This window comes from Pristis pectinata, chromosome 14 (assembly GCF_009764475.1).
Source record: "Pristis pectinata isolate sPriPec2 chromosome 14, sPriPec2.1.pri, whole genome shotgun sequence".
NCBI classification, from domain to species: domain Eukaryota; kingdom Metazoa; phylum Chordata; class Chondrichthyes; order Rhinopristiformes; family Pristidae; genus Pristis; species Pristis pectinata.
The window spans coordinates 52,232,099-52,241,817 of record NC_067418.1 but is presented as its reverse complement, the minus strand read 5'-3'; the positions used below and the strand labels follow the sequence as shown (position 1 = coordinate 52,241,817).

The 9,719-nt window shown below is 45.7% G+C and overlaps 3 non-coding genes across 3 annotated transcripts; 1 reads left to right on the top strand and 2 right to left on the bottom strand.

The window, feature by feature from the left end:
- Positions 1–287: 287 nt before the first annotated feature.
- On the bottom strand, positions 288–369 carry trnas-uga (transfer RNA serine (anticodon UGA)). The gene has a single exon. It is a non-coding gene; the product is annotated as a tRNA-Ser (tRNA).
- Positions 370–2,198: 1,829 nt separating this feature from the next.
- On the bottom strand, positions 2,199–2,281 carry trnal-cag (transfer RNA leucine (anticodon CAG)). Its single transcript has one exon. It is a non-coding gene; the product is annotated as a tRNA-Leu (tRNA).
- A 5,174-nt stretch (positions 2,282–7,455) lies between these two features.
- Positions 7,456–7,538, top strand: trnas-cga (transfer RNA serine (anticodon CGA)). Its single transcript has one exon. It is a non-coding gene; the product is annotated as a tRNA-Ser (tRNA).
- The last annotated feature ends 2,181 nt before the right edge of the window (positions 7,539–9,719 follow it).

The window sequence follows — 9,719 nt, the reverse complement described above, 5'->3', positions numbered from 1 at the left end:
TGAAGTCGACCCGTCAAAAAGAGATAACTTGTTTTGTCGGAATATAAATAGTGCATCTCCCCTCTTCAAAGGAAACCGCAGCCGTATGATGGCTCAACCTCCCCTCGCGTATCTGGTCACCTGAAAACGAAGGATGCACCGTTCTATCAATATATCGATCCAACAGGTGGACCTACTTCTTGGGGTGCAAATGTCTACCCAAATGTTTGAGGAATGGGCAGTCCTGGCTGTACGTTAGAATTATCAGCGGCAGTTGTTCGTCTGGTCCCTGTATCTAAAATTGTGAGCGCTGCGAGCAGGGTTCGAACCTGCGTTGGGAATCCCCATTGGATTTCAAGTCCAACGCCTTAACCACTCGGCCATCGCAACTCTGCCTTCGCTTACTGTTACACTATCGGAGCTACGGATGTTGAGCCTGAAGTGTGGGTTTAAAATGCCTTATTGCAGCCAAAGAGAGAGAGCAGGTGAGTCATCGATCCGATACCAACAGAACTCTTGCGCGCTGTTTGCAGATATACTTTCTGCACCGTTAGTTCAGAAGGTGAGGGTGGAGAGAAGTCATTGGCTTCTGTACCGGGTATGAACGAGTTTTCCACTGCATGGATTGTGGAGTTCCCGGCGCCGTGAGACACGGACTTTCATTCACAGTGAACCAGACGCGTGGGTCGCTTCAACTTCTGAATGCAGTGTGATGGGCAGCAAAAGTTACAAACTTCTCGGTGTTTCAACCATCCCGGTGATGTTCAACTTTGCGGTCAAATCCATTCGTTGTTCCACTGGCTTCCACCATGTGGGTGATTAAGAACGATTTGTTCTCGGTCATTTCTGAAATATCTTAATGTCTGCAGGATGGTTAGCGACGTGGTGTCACGATGAACGACACCCTGGCTAAACACTTCGGACCATTCGTCATACAATCAGAGGAGAATCGACGACTGCGCGGATTTGAAGCTCTTTTCCAGAAGGGTTGTTCCCCAGGTGGTTAATTTACTCGACGTTCATGGCGATGTCAAGTTTTTGCTGATTTGAGGGAGAGATGCTCTCTTCACACACTGGGTGAAAACCCTTCTCCATGGAGATCGCCTGCACACTTTGAAATCTATAATTCGTTGCAAACATTTAGACGCAATGTAACCAACGTGAAATAAAACAAATCCGTTTTCTCTGAGAAACAGCCGTCTGGTGTCTGATATCAAGGAACTCAGTTCACACAGGAGACCGCTGCAAAAGTGGGCCTCTTAACTGAAATGATTGAAAATATTGACCAACACTGAAAGCTGGGCTGGAATTGTGAGTTCCATCTGAATATCAGGGGACTGTGTTAGTTCATTCAGTTAAGAAATCTTCATGTCGAACGACGACGGACCCTAATTCCTTGGAGTTCAGCGAAATGTGCGCCACCTTTATTCGGACAAAAAGAAAGGTTTTAATGGAGCCTGACAAGGCACGTGTTGGGACGTTTCAACCAGTGTCAGAGTCACAAACAATGGGACGGAACTCTAAGATAAAGAGCAGGTCACTTGAAACTGATACACGTAAAATTTTCTTCACGCACTGGGTGCTGAAGCTCACGAATTCTCTTCCCCTGCGGGTGGTGGAAGCTGGATCACTGGAATTATATGAAGTGGGGTGGATGAATATTTGTTGGATCAACAGTAGAGGGGTTTGGATAAATAGCCCTAAAAAAAGTTGGGACCAGGGCCAACTGGCTCAGCTCCGTCTCACATTCCGCTCCGTTACCTCCATCGTCATTTCGCTGAAACTGCACGTCTTCCATTACCTCACCGTCTAAATATTCCTCTCCTGAACTTTCTGTATTTATCTGGTTTTAGTCTCCCGCGACCTCGCGGCTTACACAAGCATTCTCATTCCCCAACTGTCCAATCCACCATTCCCCCCTCTGGGCTGTGACTGCATTCACCGTTGCCATCAGTAGATTGCCCTATATTTGGGAAACAGCGGATGTGAAGGTGGGACGGCAGAGTGAGGGAAGGCTGTACGATAATCTCACCTGCAGTCGAGAGGACCAGAAGAAGATCGCGAAGGGAGATAGGACGAAAGAAACAGTAAATTGGGGAAGACATGTGACCTGTGGAAGGACAGGGTTGTTCAATGGCCGAAACGAGGATGGGCCGAGGCAAAATTAGCGACCAGTGGGAGAAAACAGGGAGGGAGAATCAAGATTTAAAATGCGTAACTGTCAAGAGTGGGATTCGAACCCACTTCTCGAGTGGAGACTGCAACCTGAACGCAGCGCCTTAGACCGCTCGGCTATCCTGACGACGACAGGTAGCGATGTGACTAATTTCATTGCTGCAGCCAATGAAACGATTAAGGTGCATTCATGTTTCTGGGGTTGGGTTCGGATAAAATATAAACTTCCTGTTCAGCCCGGTGCGATATTTCAGAAGCACGTGATTAATTTATTGATCGAAGGACGGGCAGTGAATAGAAAGAAACGGGCCACATAAAAGCAGATTGGATTAGTTTAACTTGGCGTCGTGGTTGAGAAGATGTGATGCCGTGAAGATCCTCTCCTTCTGCATTACACAAAACAAGTCCCCACATCTGATGTCATCATCAGATAGATTATAGCTCTTTGACATTAACTCACCGAACTGATACTACGCACGGGCTCACAGCTGGACAGGGCAACCTACAAGTGACCAACACTCTGTCCTCACAGCTTGGACTGAACGCCGCCATCTCCATGTCCATCTGTCCCTCGCCGTCTGCATCAAATGTAGCCTTGCTTCCGGAATCGGAGTAACCGGGCCTGGCAACACCGAACGTGTCCACCAGGCTCCGACCCCGAGACCGTTTCTGAAGGAAGGAAAAGGTGTGTTAATGTCCTACCATGATGGTTATGCAGGTTCACTGTGGTGTCTCCTCCACTGTGATCTCACTTGTTGAATGTAAAGCACACTCCGTTTCCCAGCAGCAGCTGCTTCCGACAGTTTGAGGAGATCCACCCCGATGTTTATGAGACCGTTTGCAGAAATATATCACAGACAAGACACATGAAATAAAACGATACGTGAAACGAAAAGGAGACATTTTGGTTTGTTGCCAACGACGGCGGGGTGACTGTGGTAAACGCGGCGCGGGACACTGCTCGAAGCCGACCTGCTTGAAACGCGTGTGTTTGAATCAGATGAGACAGTTGTGGTGGAGGGATGGAGCGACAGAATAGAAGCAAAACCACATTGGTAAAACGACCGCGACACGACTCGAATCTGCAATCTTCAAATGACTTCGCATCAAACACCGAAGTCAAACGCCTTATCCGTTTGCCCATACGGTCGTACCCTGTTAGAAACGCCAGAGAAAGAGCTAAGAAACCTGCTGGGGCCGATGTCCTGCGAGACAGCGAGGAGGAGGGACGCATTTCTCAAGCACAGAGAATTAAAGGCTGTCAACAGGTTCTACATGTGGAATGATTCAGGGATGGAGCTGAATGCACTTACATATTGAACAGCGTTTTCATCCCGGTTGGGAAATTGGAAAGTTCACTTTTCCTGCCCCGCCCCTTGCCGCTGACAGATACAATTCTGTCACGCCTGCTCAGTGAAATGGATTAGTGAGCTGCTTCAGCGTCGAAATTAATTGCGAGTGGTGAGGACTACTTCAGGCATATATCACGTTCCCTTCTCCGTGGGTCATCTGCAGCACCACACGATTTCCCTCATCAACATCACAAGTGCAAGGTGTCACCTGCCGTAACTGACCAAGGAACAGGTGAACAGAAGTATAGTTAAACTGAGCAGCACCAAGAACTGTCACGAATTAGCAATATTTAATTACCGAAATGAATAAAGTGAAAACGGTCAAAATTTGAAGCAGAATAAGTATAACTATGCAACTTTGTTACACATCCTAAGAACATTGAGAAATGTAAATTGTATCTCTAGTAAGGTTCTGCCAATGTCCGAATTTCGCTCCTCACACAGAGGGGAAACAACGGACGGCATTTTATCCAGACCTGGTTGAGAACTAGATGTCAGACTGCAGAGAGTTTGCCTGCGTCAGTCCCAGGGAAATGTATTCCCGAAGTTGAACGCATTAAAACTATCAGCCACCTCCCTCGATGGAAGCGATTTCATGCCGGTTGCTTCCCATCACCTTCCCTTCCCACCCCGCTAAATAGACAAAAACAATTGGTATCCATGTCCGTAGCACCTAATGAAGATGTAAATAATCGGCTATTGATTTGTTTGTCTATTTTATTTCACCTGTGAGGAGTTCTGAACCTGTGGTGAGATGAAACATAAAGATCGGAGGTGGCGGGAGAAGGGTTAGAGGTGGTGCAAATGGAGGCGAAGAAGCGTTCAGTAAATCAGGCGGAATTGTCACTGCGGATAATCCGTTCCTGGATCGGGTGATACAATGTTTGGGAGTAGACCGAGCAGGGAATCTGAAGAAAACGTGCAAAATCTGAGGCAATTCCCTCTCCAGCAGTCGAACAAGAGAAGTTAATGCAAGTTGCATCTCATTATTACAGCTGTTGTACGGTATGAGGGTTCCGTGGCTAATCTGGTCAAAGCGCCTCTCTAGTAAACAAGAGATCCTGGGTTAGACTTCCAGCAGAGTCTTTCCTTTAAGAGGTGAATGTCCGTGTGACGAAGGCGGGTTGCATGCAAGCACCGCCATTCACGCACCTCCAAACATAAAAGAAAAAGTAACAGAAGAAATAAAAAGCCACCAAAACGCTACAGGTCTGTTGGTGCCTGGGAGCAAAAAAACATGGCAAGTAGTTCAACCAGATGAAGTTTCCGATGACTTTGTCATCCGTTACCTTGCGTTTTTGCGGTGTGTTGTTGGTTTTGGGTGACAATCGTTTGCAAACACGACCGTGTCCTGCTTTGTGAACTTGCCCTGGTCCTGTTGACAAACGATCCCGTCCCGCGTTGAACAGGTCATTTCGACTCGAACGCCGATCGGTTCGCTCTGTATTTCAATACACGGTAAAATCAGCGCTGCAGATATGAGCTGGAATGCGGATTGATATTGCACAGCTTTGCTCCCATTTGCTTCGTAGAGGTACGGGACACGATCTCTACCTGTCCACCATCTCTCACAACAACTACGGACTGTTCTTCAGTCCTGCAATGATATAATTGACACAGGCACGGTGATTTATGACGTTTTTAGATTTTGTTCGGCAAATCATTTCTCAATGCATTTTAATACTGCAATCGGTAATCTTGATTTCAGTGGGTATTCGCCCAATGGTAGTGGTGGGATTCAACCCGCACATCCGTGGAGAATGCAGCCTTACTCCTGCGCCTTAGACTGCTCGGTCACATTACCGCACAATTGTTTTTCGATCATTACATAACAAAGCTCATTGGTTGAACATGTTAATCTTGAAAATTCTGTGCCCTTACTGAATGCATTGAAATTCTTGCCCAGAGTATTTGAGGCTTGATACGTCTTCCCGTTTCCCAAACTTTCCAATATCTCTTCAAAGTTGTCCGCAGAGAGCAGTGGTAAACGGGTGTCACAGCATACGGCTGGGTGGCAGACTCCGGGGTTTTCCAGACGCCAGTGCACGGACACTAATTTTCACGAATATTCTCAACGTCGACATGAGTCTGTTGGGTGACCATGATATATTTCAGCAGATGCAAAGAATGACCTCACCGCCCCATCTACCTCTGGACACAAATATGTCCATAAAGTGACCTCTCGAAGTTCTTCATCTCAATGATGCAATCCCACCTTCCGCGGTTTCGCATCGCATGTGATATCACTCACATTGGCAGCGATTCAAGAAAATCTCTTCTGGACCCTCTCTGGAATATTCACAACCGTTCTAAACTGTGTCATCAGATATATGCACAAATGTCCAATATTGGCCGAAGTTTTCATGAAGTCTTTATGACTAAACAACATTCACCCGCCGTTGCCTTATCTGCAAACAGAAAAATATGCACCACACCAGAAACCGTGCCTTCTGAGTACGGGTTGTTAATTTAAAGAAGTAATAAAGATTACCATTTCGAAATTGGGTTTACGCGGGGATGAAGTACCACATAAACTGTGCGCTTGCATATTGTGAGCAGACAGATTCCGGGTAAATGTGACATTATTTCCTGAACTATAGAAGACAAATTTGTCGATTTTTGCTTCAGGATATGTTTGAATTATAATGAACAGAATTCAGGGGGCTTTTCAAAATTGCAGCATTAATGGAATTGAAGAAGGTGCGTAAACAGAAGAAAACAAAAAAATATGAAACTTGTACCCACACACAAACATCCGTACTCATCGGAAAGACCGAAGAGCACCCAGACACTCCATCATTTAATGAGGGTCAAGGGTAATCAGACTGCCTGCTTTATTATGCATTCCAGACAACTCCGTGAACGTATCAGCCCCCTTTTTTTCAAAAAATTATCTCACCCGCTTTTGAAATAATGGAAGACTCAGTACCATCAACATTTTCCCCAACGGTTTCACAGACTCGGACGCTCTAAGACAAAATAATCACCTCCTTTCCGTGTTTAAGTGAACGAGTCGATTATTTAAGACCAGGACCTGAATTGCAAGATTTTCCTACATCAGGTGACGTCACCCCCTCTCGAATTATGACTTCGTTGGAACGAATTCGGACAAAATACCCACTCTGGTGGGACTCGAACACACAACCTTTGAATTACTTGGTCACACATTATTAGAAGTCCACCACGCTATCCATTGCGCTGCTGAGCCCACAGATGCCCACATTGGTGCATAGAGATAAAGTTATTGAACAAAACATCGGATTTTGTCAAAGGCAGACTCGCGTCCGTTCCCTTAATTCGTTCACTGACGAAGCGAAAAAAACAGTCCCACAGTTGCCCTCCTATAGCAGGACAGGATTCTTCGATAATATTTTGCAAACAATTGACCGGCACAAATTTCCGATGATGCAGCAGGATTTTTTGAGTCTACCCAGAACAGACCCACTTGCGTTTTTCCTCTTGAAGAGGGCGCCGCACAGTAAATCTTCTCCAGTGCCGCTGTATTTCTCTGGGAAGGGCCCATCAACACACTGCCCCTCCTGCACATTGACGCAGAATTCAGGAATCCTTTCAATTCCTGCAGGTATAAAAGTAAGATTGAGAACAGAACCCACAATGTGTCACTGCTGATGGCCCCCGTTCTCAGACTGAGTTGCAGTTTTTTCCCTTTCTTGTGAAACTCCAGTTAAGATCTTTGAATGCCTGCACATTCTCAAATCGTTTCCTGAAACAGGCATCTTGATGCAACATTTATCAGCTGAAATACGGAAGTAGGCAGAAAATCTTATGAAGCGCAGAAGGGCGACTGACATTCCGTGATAATGGATGGAGATACCAGACTATTGAGCAGTGATGGAAGCGGAAGAACATCAGAGGAAACAACAAATTAAATTCACTTGGCTATGTCTGTCGTAAGAGTGATCGAAATACAGGAAGACAACAGAGGGAAGCTGCGATGGCCGAGTGGTTAAGGCGTTGGATTCGAAATCCAATGGAGTTTCCCCGCATCAGGTTCGAACAATGCTCGCAGCGGGTTTACAGTTACAGTGAATTTTCACACCGAAGAGATCGGCTGAAAATCATCTGTTTTTTTATGTTAAATCGATTGCCTTCCACTGTTCATGTGACGTGTTTGATGCTGCACGGCAGCGCAGTGCAGTTACACCGCCAACGATTAGGGTTCAATTCTCGCCACTCTCTGTAATGAGTTTGTCCGTTCTCCTCGTGAAACGCGTGGGATTCGTCCGTCTGTTCCCGATTCCTTCCTCCTTTCACCTTCCAAAGACTTTTGGGTTGGACGGATAACATGGGTATGATTGGGCGCCTTCTCGTTCGACCGGGAGGAACTGTTACCGTACTGCATAATTAAGGTTGAAAGGCATGTGGGGAAAACGAGGAACTAAACTTTGTTCACCAGGAGAGAAAATAACTGAAAACTACTCGATTGCGTCAAAGAAGTCGGAACATGCTTGCCAAGTCGAGGGTAGTTTGAATACCCTCGAAGCCGTGCTTTAAATCACCGTGCCATTCAATTGCAAGACACAGTTTCATCACGTCAAGTGGTTCGCTTTCAAGTAAATTGCACGTTAGAAGTCCAACGCGTTCTTCGTTGCGCCATTAAGCCCAGACGTATTAGAACCGGGTTCAGTCCTCACCTCAGCCTGACCTGGTGCGGTGAGCAGTTTCGCCTTTAATTATGTAGATTTCCTGCATGTTCACCCGTTTCCTCATGTTACCAAAGGACACGTTGGTTGGTAGGTCAACTGGCCACCGTAACGTGTCCTGATTGTGTCGGTGATGGAGAGCATATGGGGATCATTGATAGGAATATGGGACGAATAAAGAAAGATTGGCGTATGTTGGTGTTGAACGTCTCTTGATGACTCAGTGGGCCAAAATCCCTGTTTTTCCCGCTATCTCCCTCCCTGCCTCTGTGTCCGTATTGCTGTATGGTTCGTGTTTATGCGGCACGTATAATTTTGTCATCATCACAGTTGGTGTGAGAATATTTCAGAAAAACACCGAGGACCCATTAAAAGATAAACGAGCAAGATCAGTGGAATAATGACTAAAATCACAACTCCTGTCCAATTTCCATTACAATGCGTATTGTTCCTGTTGAAACATTTGAACATAAAATGGTAAGAGGATTCTCTTGTTGCCTTTCAGCACAAGGAACCAGCGACGATTCTTTTTGTTTGTTTTGTTTGTTTCTTTTCATTCTTTGGAGTCCAAATGATCCATTTGATTCCAATTAAAAATATAAGTTCTCTGTAATCCACATTCCTTACAATGTACAAGTTAAGCTTCAACAACAGGTTTTCAAACTTCACCTCTAGGAAATGGTGATTTGCTGTTTCAGCGCTCCCGGAAGTGTTGAATGTTGGGGACAAAACGTTGGATCACCGTCCCTGGGTGGGCTCGAATCAACGACCTTTCGGTTAACAGCCAAACTCGCTGGCTGATTGGGGCACAGAGAGAACCTCATGCCAATACTCATCGTTAGACAATGTACCGGTGCAGCGACACAAATCTGAAACTTAATTCGGTTACCCATTCTGCATTTACCCTGCGAATTGATCGCACGAGATTTTCGGAGCTTTGCAACGCCTTCTAATTGATGGATTAGAATCAATTCGAATTAACTATTTAATTACCCGTGTGGCGCGATCTCAACGATTAGTGGATATTTCAAGGCATCGCTTTTGCCGGTTCGATGCAGCTTTCATAAATTAATAATTTGGAAACAATTGTTTACGTAGAATCATTTTCTCGTGTTGCCAGCACAGCTGTCAAGCATCTCGGTGAAATGTTAAAGAAAAAGTGAGAGCAGCATCACTGCAGTCTTCGATGTACTGAGAGCTGAGAAATGGGTGTCGAGCGGCTCTGAAACAGATCTTTATTCTCCTCAGCCGTAACAGGCCTTTCAGCCCAATACGTCCATTCTAACGAAGGAACCGACCTTAACCAGTCAAATTTGCCTGCGTTGGGCCCATATTACTCGAAACCATTCCTATCTATGTAACTGCCTGGATGTCTTTTTAATTTGCATGTGCACCCGTCTCTCCACTACCTCTGGCAGATAATTCCACTAAGAAAACCACCAACTGTGTGAACAAATTGTCCATCATATCCTCTTCAAGCTTTCTACTCTCAACCGAAAGGAATGTTCTTCACTTTCAGTCTATCCTACCCAAGAAGAAGACACAGCAA